This window comes from Antechinus flavipes, chromosome 6 (genome assembly GCF_016432865.1).
Source record: "Antechinus flavipes isolate AdamAnt ecotype Samford, QLD, Australia chromosome 6, AdamAnt_v2, whole genome shotgun sequence".
Classification (NCBI taxonomy): Eukaryota; Metazoa; Chordata; class Mammalia; order Dasyuromorphia; family Dasyuridae; genus Antechinus; species Antechinus flavipes.
In genome coordinates this window covers 164529080-164539522 of record NC_067403.1, presented here as the reverse complement: position 1 = coordinate 164539522, position 10443 = coordinate 164529080, and the positions used below count along the sequence as shown (strand labels likewise).

The window sequence follows — 10443 nt, the reverse complement described above, 5'->3', positions numbered from 1 at the left end:
TTTGTTCTCCATTCACATTCCAGCTGTGAGCTGGTAAAAGTGCATTTATTACACAAGCATACATTTTCAGAGGTATTTTAATTCTCAATTTCATCTTTCTTCTCTGTGGATGTTATTATTCCTTTTCTCTGTATCCTTGTGGCTATGGTGACTGCTAAGCCGACCCCTACAGTCTGGGGCAAAGACAGAAGTTCAATCAGTTGGTACTTATTGGTCCAGCTGCAAAGGATTGCACTTTTCAGGCCTCGGGATGAGAAATTGAAATATGAAGCTTTGAATGGATTGCAGTACAGGATAGATGCTATAATTCCATTATGTCCACAAGAGTGTGCAGGTGCTACACTATTTCAATGTTTTGAATGTCCTTTAAAAGTCAGGTTTTAGACTAATCTTATTCAAATGTGCTTTCTCCTCAAGTAAATTTTTTTTTTTTTTTTTTTTTTTGCTTCAAGAAAGTGAGTGAAAGTCGAGTAGAATGTTTTCCCTTTCACTAGCTTTTTTTTTTTTTTTTTTTTGACCGTTAAATCACAGTGTTATCTGAAGAAACATTGACTAATTAAAAATCCAGTTTACTCAGCTGCAAAGAAGTCCAAATGAAAATCAGTTAACTGGGGAAGGGAGCCTGAGTGCCTAGGCACTTGGGGGTTAAAGTTCCGGATCTCCATTAACCTATTCTTTTTCCTTACCTTCATTTTGATTGTTATCAAAGCGTGCTACTTCGTTTTTGGAGAACTAAACAACAATAGAGCTGTTGCGATGGCAGGAGAGGTAAGAAAGAATTTACCCGATACAATCGACCTTCCTTACAACATGCCGTCTAGAAAGTTAACTTCTCCCCGGTGTCTGGGGCCCGGAATGCCCATGAGGGGCCCCGCATACGCACAGGCACAGCAGACATTGATTCGCCTTTTTTTCTTTTTCTCTTTTCCCCACTTAGTTTATTTCCTCGTCCACCGCGGGGTTTTGCGGCTGTCAGTCAGACGAGCCGCCTATTGGCTGGTAGGAGGGCAGTAATGTGAACTGCTTTTTGTACTTGACTAATCCGGGCAGTTGTTTGCCTGTAGGTTCAGTCCTGAGGTGGCTGGTGTTGTAAGTCACCTGTGCTTGTTCATTCTCCCCGCTGGCCTCTGGTTTCCTGGTTTCCCTGTTTCCCAGAGCAGGGTGTAACTAGTCCAAGGTCCCCAAACCCCGGGCGCCCCTTCCATGCGTCTGACTGCCGGCAGTGTCAAGTTTCTCTGTCCAGCACATGAGCCACGAGAATGAAAAGTCTCAGATGCTTTGTCTTTTGCAGGCTTCCTTAAGGTAAGTAATTATTTCGTCATGGCCTACTTTTTACTTTATCATGATTAAAAAAAAAGAAAGAAAGAAGAAGCAGTGTCGAGGAAGAGGAGGCAGAGGGCTTAGAGTACAGCTTGGTTCTGTGCACTTTTAATGAAATCACTGACTTTTTTGGACAGCCGCTCTGTCACACTAGAAAGAGGAACACTTAAAGGTATACAGATTTGAAGGAGAGAAGTATGAAAACTCTGTTAACCTTCAAAGGGGCACTGATTGCAAGAAATCTCATTGTGATCCCTCTGATTAGAAATGCAAAGAAAATGCAAGGAACATTCCTTTTAATTCATAGTGACTAAACTGAGTCAGACATAAAACCTATGCTAAGAATCTGAGCTTCTCTTTAGTAGACATTTCCCGATCCTTTTGGTCTTTTCAAAGCCATATCTTGCCTTTCCTTTTCAGTAGCTTTTATAGGATGGAGCATTTTAAAATGAATTTTGGTGTGAATTTCATTACTTTGGGGGAGGAGGAGAGAGGCCACTTTGGCTATCATTCTGTAGAAAAAATTTGGATTCTGAATGCACATACCTGAATTTCAGATGCTGGCGATTGTTAAACCAGGTTTCTGATTAAGCCTGGATGCCTCCTGATATTTCCCTTTTAAGTAACTGACATATTGGACAAACTTATCCTTTCCTGCCTTTTTTCTGGGATTATTGTCAGCATAGTTGTAATTCTAGGGCTTAGTAAAAGACCAAAACTAACACTGATCTTTTAATGTCCACTTGCTTTGCAGCAATAAAAAAAAGAAAGAAAAAAGGTTATCTTAAAGAGATTTGAAAAATGAAAATTCTGTTAGCAGGTGCTAGTCTCTCGATGACTTCATAGCAGCACTGAAGTAGAATATTCCCTTGTCTACTAAATTGTTAATAAGGTAGATCAATTTGCTAAAGTCAAGGTGTTTCAACAATTTAAGTAACAAAGAGATTTGGGGAAAGTAGATAGAAAGAGAGGGTGCCAAAAAGGAGACAAGAAATATTCAAAACCAAGAAAAATGAAGACAAGAATGTCAGGTAATCTTGATGATATGTCTTTTGTTCTTAAGTTCATAATCAAATTCTGAAACTTTTCCAAGTTGAAAGAAAAAAATCAAATATTTATCATAAATTTTTAATTCATTTTAAATATAGAAAAATATTCAAAGCTTGTGTGAATGTACCAAGACCAAAGTAACATTTCTGATGCTAAGTGGGTGGTGAGAGTAAATTAATGAAGGAAAGTACTGCCAAAATTAAAATCCTCCTTATAGGCCATGTGGTAGAGAAGCAACTTTAACATAGTATAATGGTTGTCATTAATGGGTAGTGTATTGACTCAGTCAGAAAGACCTAGTTCAAAGTTCCTGCCATTTACTAGCTAAATGATCTTGGTTGAACCTTTGTTGTTGTTGTTGTTGCTGTTGCTTTATAAAAATAGCTTTTTGTTTTTCAAAAGATATGTAAAATCTTGTGTTCCAAATTTTTCTCCTCACCCTATATCTCCCCTCTCCTAGACAGCAAGCAATCCAATATAAGTTAAAATTGAGCAGTTCTTCCAAACATATTTCCACATATATCATGCACAAGGAAATTGGTTGAACCTTTGTGCCTCAAGTAGATCCCTAGGATTTTTCTAAGTCACAAACATGTTTTTCTTTTACATCTTACTGATTTTTTCATATGCCTCTTTCCTTCTCCCCTGCTCCGAAAGCTTTCCCTTGTAATGAAATAGATAGATAGATAGATAGATAGAGAGATAGAGAGATAGGTAGATAGATATAGAGATACATATAAAGTTTTGAAAAATCAACCAATGCATTAATCATATCTGACTTTACACATCATAACATTCCACAAGAGAAGTGAACAAGCATTTATTGTATTTCTATTGTGTGCCAAGAACTGTGCAAAGAATTTTGCAAATATTATCACAATTATATTTCTGAAAAGGAAGCACTTTTTTTTCATCTCTTATGAGCCATGCTGGGTTATTCAAATTCAAGAATATTTAGTTCCATTTTGTTATACTTGTCTATTGTATATTGTTTTCCTGGTTCTGTTTACTCTGCATTAATTCATGTAAATCTTCCTATGCTTCTCTGAATTCCTCAGATTCATTTCTTAAAATGCAGTAATATTTTGAGATGTCCATAAGGCACCTTACTAGGTTGATGAGCATGCACTTCATTTCCAATTCTTTATTATAACCAAAAATTATACTGTGAATATTTTGTTATATATAGGATCTAAGTCAAAGGGTCATTTTAGTCACTTATTTTTTACATAATTACAATTTTTTTCCAGATTAGTTGAAGAAATTCAGAACTCCACTAATCATAGATCAACAAACTTATTTTCTTCTTTCCTCCCCTTCTCATCTTTTGTCATCTTTGCAAATTTTTTCTATGTGAGGTGAAAACTAAGAGTTGTTTTCATTTGTATTTCTCTCACTAAGTAGTTAGAAGAACCTTTATATTATTGTTAATAGTTTACAATTCTTCTTCGAAAAACTCATTTATTCATTTTCCATGAGAACCATTAATTGGTTATAGGGAATTTGTATTTGAGATATCTGAACTTTATCAAAGAAAGATAATATGAAGAATTTTCCCCCTTAGAACAGTTTCCTTTTAGAAATAATGATTTTGTTCCTGCAAAATCATTTTCATGTTATTGAAATTTATTTCAATTTGTTTGATCTACCATTTCCCTTGTTTGGTTAAGAATATTCTGGAATCAGGAGAACCTGAATTTGAATCTGGCCTCAGACACTTACTAGCTGTGTGACCTTTGGTAAGTCACTTAACCCTAATTGCCTCCCAAAAAAGAAATAAAAAAGAAAGAATATTCTCATTAGCAAAAGTTTAAAAAGATACTTCCACTTATTTCCTTCCCATTAAAAAAAAATAATGTGACCTTTTATATTTGGATTATATATGTCTTTTGAGATTATTGTAATGTTTGACTTGGGATTTTTTTTAAATCTAGTTTCTGACTAATTGTTTTCTAGTTTATTTTTTGTGTCTCCCCCCCCTCACAACCATCCCCAGGACTTTAAAAATTCTTCCCTAGAGAAATTGCTTAGGATTTTATCAACCATTTGAACACTAAGTTGAATTTGTTTTTTTTATTCTTGCTTACCAAATATCTTTCACTGATCAACTTTTCTCTTTTTTTATAAACACAAAATAGTTTTTGTGATCACAGCATTAAAATATAGTACTCTATGTCCATTTCCCTTAAAAGATTCTAAATATTTGATTCCTCCAAATTAACTTTGTTATTTTATCTTGTTCTACAAAGTAACTCATTAGTGGTTTGATATAGCACTAAATCTATAAATTAATTTTGGTAGTATTTTTATTATATTGACATGGTTTAAATATAAGTAATACATATCCCTGTTAATTTTCATCTCTTTTTTATTTTTATAAATTATTTCATGATAGCATTTGTGTAAATCTTGAGTAAACTATTATGCAGATATTTTTGGTAGTTACTTTAGTAGTGCTACGGGGACATTTTGACAATAATTTATTTTGTACACTGTTACCTAATCAAATTTATGTCTCAGTTAGATTTTTGGTAATTTTCTTGGGCTTTCAAAGTAAGCCATCATGTCATCTGCAAATGGAGATAACTTTATCTCCTTTTTGCTGATATTTATGCCTTTAATGTCGCTCTCCTTTCTATTGCTAGGATTAATAAATCACAATGCATTAAGGGGCATTCTTGTTTTACCCCTATATTTATTGGTAAACTTTCTAATGTTTTCCCCCTTGCAAATAAGACTAGCTTTGGGGTTTTGCCACAAACTTCTATCATTTTGTGAAATGATCCCTACGTTTTAGGGAGATCAAAAGTTTTTTTCTGCAACTATTTGTAACAAATGCTCTGAGAATATTATACCACACCCTACTCACAGATTGCATTCCCAGGGGCAGCTGTTACTTCTGCCTTTGGGATTAGAGGAGAACCTCAAGATCTGGGGGAAGGAATGGAGAAGTATCTTTTGCCATAGTTTATGAGTCCCCATAGATGTGTTCATCAGCTAATATGAATTTGCCAATCAAGTTTAATTAGCTTTTAAAAACAGATTTTTACTAAGATGTTCTAGTAAAAACAGTTGGCACAAATATCCCCACTATCCTAGGGACACATTCTCGGCAGAGTCCAGAGGAAAGTGGTTTCAAGCTTAGATCAAATATCAATCAATGAATTAATCAGTAGATATTTATGAAGCATTTACTATGTGCCAGGCATTGTTCTTAGCACTGGCAAAGAGGTAAAAAATATTCCCTTTAATGGGAGAGACAATATGCAAAAAATATGTACAAAGTAAGTTATATGCAGGATAAATAGGAAATAAATAAAGAGAAGACAATAGCAATAAAAATGGGATGAAGAAGGTTTCCAGTAAAAGAAACAAATAGGATAACTTATACCTCCTATAAGTTGTTTTGCTAGAAGTCCTTTTCTTCCCTTCATGAGGCTTTCATTATGTTCACCTTAGGCATGAAATAATTTTCTGTTGGACTCTTTTTAGAATCCTAAAGCTTCCTTTCTTCAGTCTGTCTAATTTGTCTTCTGTTCTTGATGCAGATACTTCCATCAGTTACTAATGCTCCAGGCATATTGCTAGTATGTCAATGAGAAGCTCATATGGTCTTCTGCTCAGAAGGGAGGAAAAAAGGGGATGAAGACTTTCTTTCTCTATGTGTCCCAAGCAGTTCCCTGTCAGAAGCTTGGCTAGAACTTTTTTCTCCTCTAGCTTCCAAACACTTGATTGTTGGGTTTCTTGTTTCCCATTAATTAACTAATTAAACATAAATTAGTTTAATACTTTTCTTTGATTCAATGGAGATGTTCTTACCAGATAAATGTATTGGGACTACAATATTTTGTTAGTTTAAATAAAGTGGGATAAGTGATTGACTGAATTGATCTATTGATATATCAATATATCACAATATATAACAACACATCACAATATGGTTTAGGTTTCATTTTTCAACATTTTTTGTATCAATTTTTAATTTAATGTAATTAAAGCGATCCATTTTAATTCTCATGATGCTCTCCATCTCATGTTTGGTTATTGTATGATATTTTATCCCCTTTATCTTTTAAGTCAATTCTTCATCCCTGCCATCAGTTTTCTTTATTTAATTTTGATATAAGCCTAGTTCCACATTATCCTTTCTCCTGCCCTATTTGTTGCATTTACTTTTTAAAATCTGATTTTCTTTCCTCAGTTACAAGATAAGAAAATTTTAGCATTCATTTTTACAAGCTTTTGTGTTCCAAATTTCTCTCCCTCCTTTCTTCCTCTCTCTTCCAAAGATGGTAGGCAGTTTGATATAGTTTATATATGTAATACATATTTCCATATTAGTCATAGTTGTAAAAGAAGAGACAGATCAAAAGGGAAAAAAATCATGAGAGAGAACAAAGTTAAAAAAATGCTTCGATTTGCATTCATGAGTTTACTTTTAATCATTTCTGTCTCTTATTTTTACCTTTTACTTTCTTATCTAAATAGAGACATGATAAGCATGTTCCAGTTAAGCATGTTTAAATTTTTTTCCTTCTTGCCTTCTCTGAACTCTAAACCTAAATAACATTCTTTTATGTTATCCTTTTTCCAGGAAATTTTTATTTACTTTGGCCTCCTCCTTATTTCTATACCCTTCTAATCTGTGCTGAATTCTGTTCTCCCATTTATGACATATCCTTACTCTTTCCTTCTTTATTTTCTCTTTGTCTTTTATTAAGGTTGAGTATCAAATCTGACCTTCTTCCTGTTCTATATTATGTTATATTTATTTTTATTTCCCTTTATGTATTTATTTTACTTTTGTTTCTGGTAAGGTCTTTTTCAATTGAATCTCACTCTTAGAAATATAAATTTATCAAGACAGCATTGGAAAATGAAAAATGTATGGTAAGAATCATTAAGTATCCTAAGTGAAGAAAACTAGCCCTATCTCCTACTTTTACCATAATAACTCTTACCTCTCAAATCCAAATGTCCTAACTCTAGGTCTATGTCCCTTTCTATCTCCCTTACTACATGAGAGAAAAAGCAGCCAGGAGCCCAGGGAGAAACTTATCTAATAGAATCCACAGTCCATGTGGAAATGGTAAGTGATATGGGGGAGAAGACACCATTTACCACATGAAAGTATGGTCAAAGATCCCAACCTAGAAATTGTCTCTTTTTCACTCATTCTGTATCCTTCCCTTATATTATTATCTTGGGGGATAAAGAAAAGGGGTGGAGGAGGAAGACTCTACTACTCAGGGTTTGTTATATCATACAAAATCCCAAAGTCCTCTCAGAGATGAGTCATCACATATCTAGAACCCAACATTCCCATTTTGTCAACTGGAGACTTTTTTTTAACCATTTCCAGGTTCTTTCAATAATTACTACTTTGTAGTATATACAAGGCCAAATCAATTTTGCTATACTAATATGAATGCTTGCTACCCTAAGAGACTTGTATCCCTTCCTGCCTTGGTCTACCTTTAAAGAAAAACCTATCATAAGACTCTTGTCTTTAACTCCAGATATGTAATCCTCCTCTATCCATACAGAAATGTTCTTTAGTAAAAGCATTTTTCTTTCCTTCAAGGAGTAAGATCTGTTTTTAAATAATCTTATCCTAGCTTATACCTTCGTTGCTTTTATTCTATCTTCCCATTCCCACTTTTTATTGAAAGATTAAAGAAATCGCAACTTCTTTATTGATTAGTGGTACATATCTTTAGCTCCTTTCTCTTACCTCTTCTTTCCCACCTTCTCTTCCTTTCTCTCCAACTTCCCCTTTATTATGAGTCACTAAAATATGATTCATTCATAGAGGAATGTGGAATTTAGTCCACAGAATATTAATCCAACTCTTCCTTTCTCCTAAATTATTAGTCTCCTTCTTTCACCCCTTAATTCAGTTTTCTTTCTTTTAAACAATCACTTATAAATACGGGTTTATTTCATTGCTTAATCTTTACTTAATAAGTGTACTATTTTCATGTGTACCTGAGGTAATTGCAAATTGAATATTTGTTCACAGTCTTTTTATTTTGATTTTTCAAGAATACCTCAAATGTCTCTGTTTTGTTAAAAGAGCCATCTTTTATCATTGATTAGTGTTGGCTTTTCTGCCTATGCTATTTTAAATCCCTATTTGACCTCCTTTTGCTTTCTTAGGATATTCGATTTAATTATTTTCTCTTGATTTCTTGTGGCTTCAAAATAATAGTGAATTAATCAAATTAATATTCCTTCATAGTTGACTCCTTGCAAAATTTGTTGTTTAATATTGAAATTATTAAATTTAATAGTTAACTACTTACTATATGTCTTGGAGTTTTAAGAATGAAGTTTTTCTCTGACAGAAATCAACAAATCTAGTACTATGTTGTCTGTTTACAAATTCCGTGGTGATTTTCTTACATTACTTCCTTTAGGATGTTATTTGACTATCTTTTGTCCTGTTTGGAGGAGAAAGCTCTGATCCTTAAGTTATCACTATACAGTCTGTCTTTAAGAACTGCCATTTTAACTTTTATAGTCAATGTGTTCTTTCCAAGTTATTGATGCACTCAAATCCTGTTAAAAATTAAGTTCTAAGCCTGCCTCTGCTTATTTGGAGAGATTCTCTACTATGTGTTCTGAGTTATTTACACTTTTTTCTTTAGTTCTATTTTGAAACCCCTGTTCTAAATCTTGTGTCTATTTTGTGTTTATTGTAAAATGTGGCATGAGATACTGGCCTAAACATAACTTCTGACAAAGAACTATAGCAGCAGGGACTTTTGAGTAGTGAGCCCTTGCCCCAGGGATTTTTTTTTTGGCTTTGTTTCTATTAGGGGGTTTTAGATAGATAGTATTTACAATATTAAGGAAATGCCCAGTTAATCCTATTTCTTTTAATGTTTTAGGCATGAAGACCATTGTATTTAGGAAAAATATCTTTTCTCCATCCATTGATATAATCCTATAATATTATTGTTTTTATTATTACTATGCCAGTGATGTTTAAAATTTTTATAATGTTAAATTTTTAAATAATAAAAATCATATAATACTTTAAGATTCTGTCTCCTCCTGTGGTCCTGAGAGGCTTGAGGGTGACACTGTAAAATATATTGGCCATAATTTTTTGCATATTGTTTCTACTAAAAGCTTGGAGCTTATTGATGGCCAGGACCATGAAGATCCAGGTCTTGCCTTGGCCCTACTACTTGCAGTGGCCCACAGCCTTCTGAGAATGGGACAGATGGGCCCTTGTCTCCCCTTGCAGTAACTGGTTGGACTGGAATCCATTGCTCTCCTAATAGGTCAAGATCTGGCTTCAGGCCCTGATTGCCACAGCTTGCTCTGACTCGTGACCCCCTTGGAATGTTCTTGTTTAAAGGGCTGCCTGGCTTCGGGCCCATTTGCCAAAGTTTGTGCTGGCAACGCTTTCCCAATGTTTGTGGGCTCAGTCTCATTTACTTTACAGGTCTGTCCAGCTTTCCCCAATGTGATCCTTCTCCTAGAACCCTCAAGCCCTAGGTCTGTTTACCAGAACTGAAAATGGCTTTCCTGGTTCGACCTTTCTGCTTCTTCTGGCTTCTATCCATCTTTTCAGTGTGTTTCTGAATGGGTAAAGTGACCTACATTGCCTTTTCTCGGGCCCTTTTGGATAGCAGATGTTTGTGGGAAAACTATGGTCCTCTATGATATTTCACATTGCCATCCCAATCAATTTTTTTCTTTTACTCTTTATAGGCTGAAGTGAGGGGGGTTGGGATAGAGGGAACTGAATCTCTGGGCTAGGCGTTCTGTGGTTCCAACCACTGGACCTTGAAACACAAGCCTGTGAAGTTGATTGTACAGGCTGCACCCAGCATATTGGGACATTAAATGGGAACTCTGAGTATTTCAGGGCACTGATACTACTTTATAAATTCTTTATCTGATGCAATATTGTCTTGGGGCTTCAACTTTTACTACTATAGATTGGGCATGAATATGTTTTCTTCTCTTTTTTTCCTTGTCTTTCTTACTTTTCTTCTCCTTTTTCTTCTCTTCTTTCTTTTCTTCTTCCTCTTCTACCTTCTCCTCTTCTTCCTCCTT

General features: G+C 34.5%; 1 protein-coding gene across 3 annotated transcripts in view; it reads left to right on the top strand.

Moving 5' to 3' along the window:
* Positions 1 to 1076: 1076 nt before the first annotated feature.
* The window catches only part of SHROOM3 (shroom family member 3), a 232504-nt gene continuing 223137 nt past the window's right edge, over positions 1077 to 10443 (top strand). Inside the window, exon 1 of one of the 3 annotated variants that reach the window (XM_051965075.1) lies at positions 1077 to 1302. The gene's annotated coding sequence lies outside the window, so the exon portion shown is untranslated. The remainder of the gene's footprint in view (positions 1303 to 10443) is intronic. The other 2 variants (XR_007948130.1, XM_051965073.1) reach the window with 2 other exon arrangements.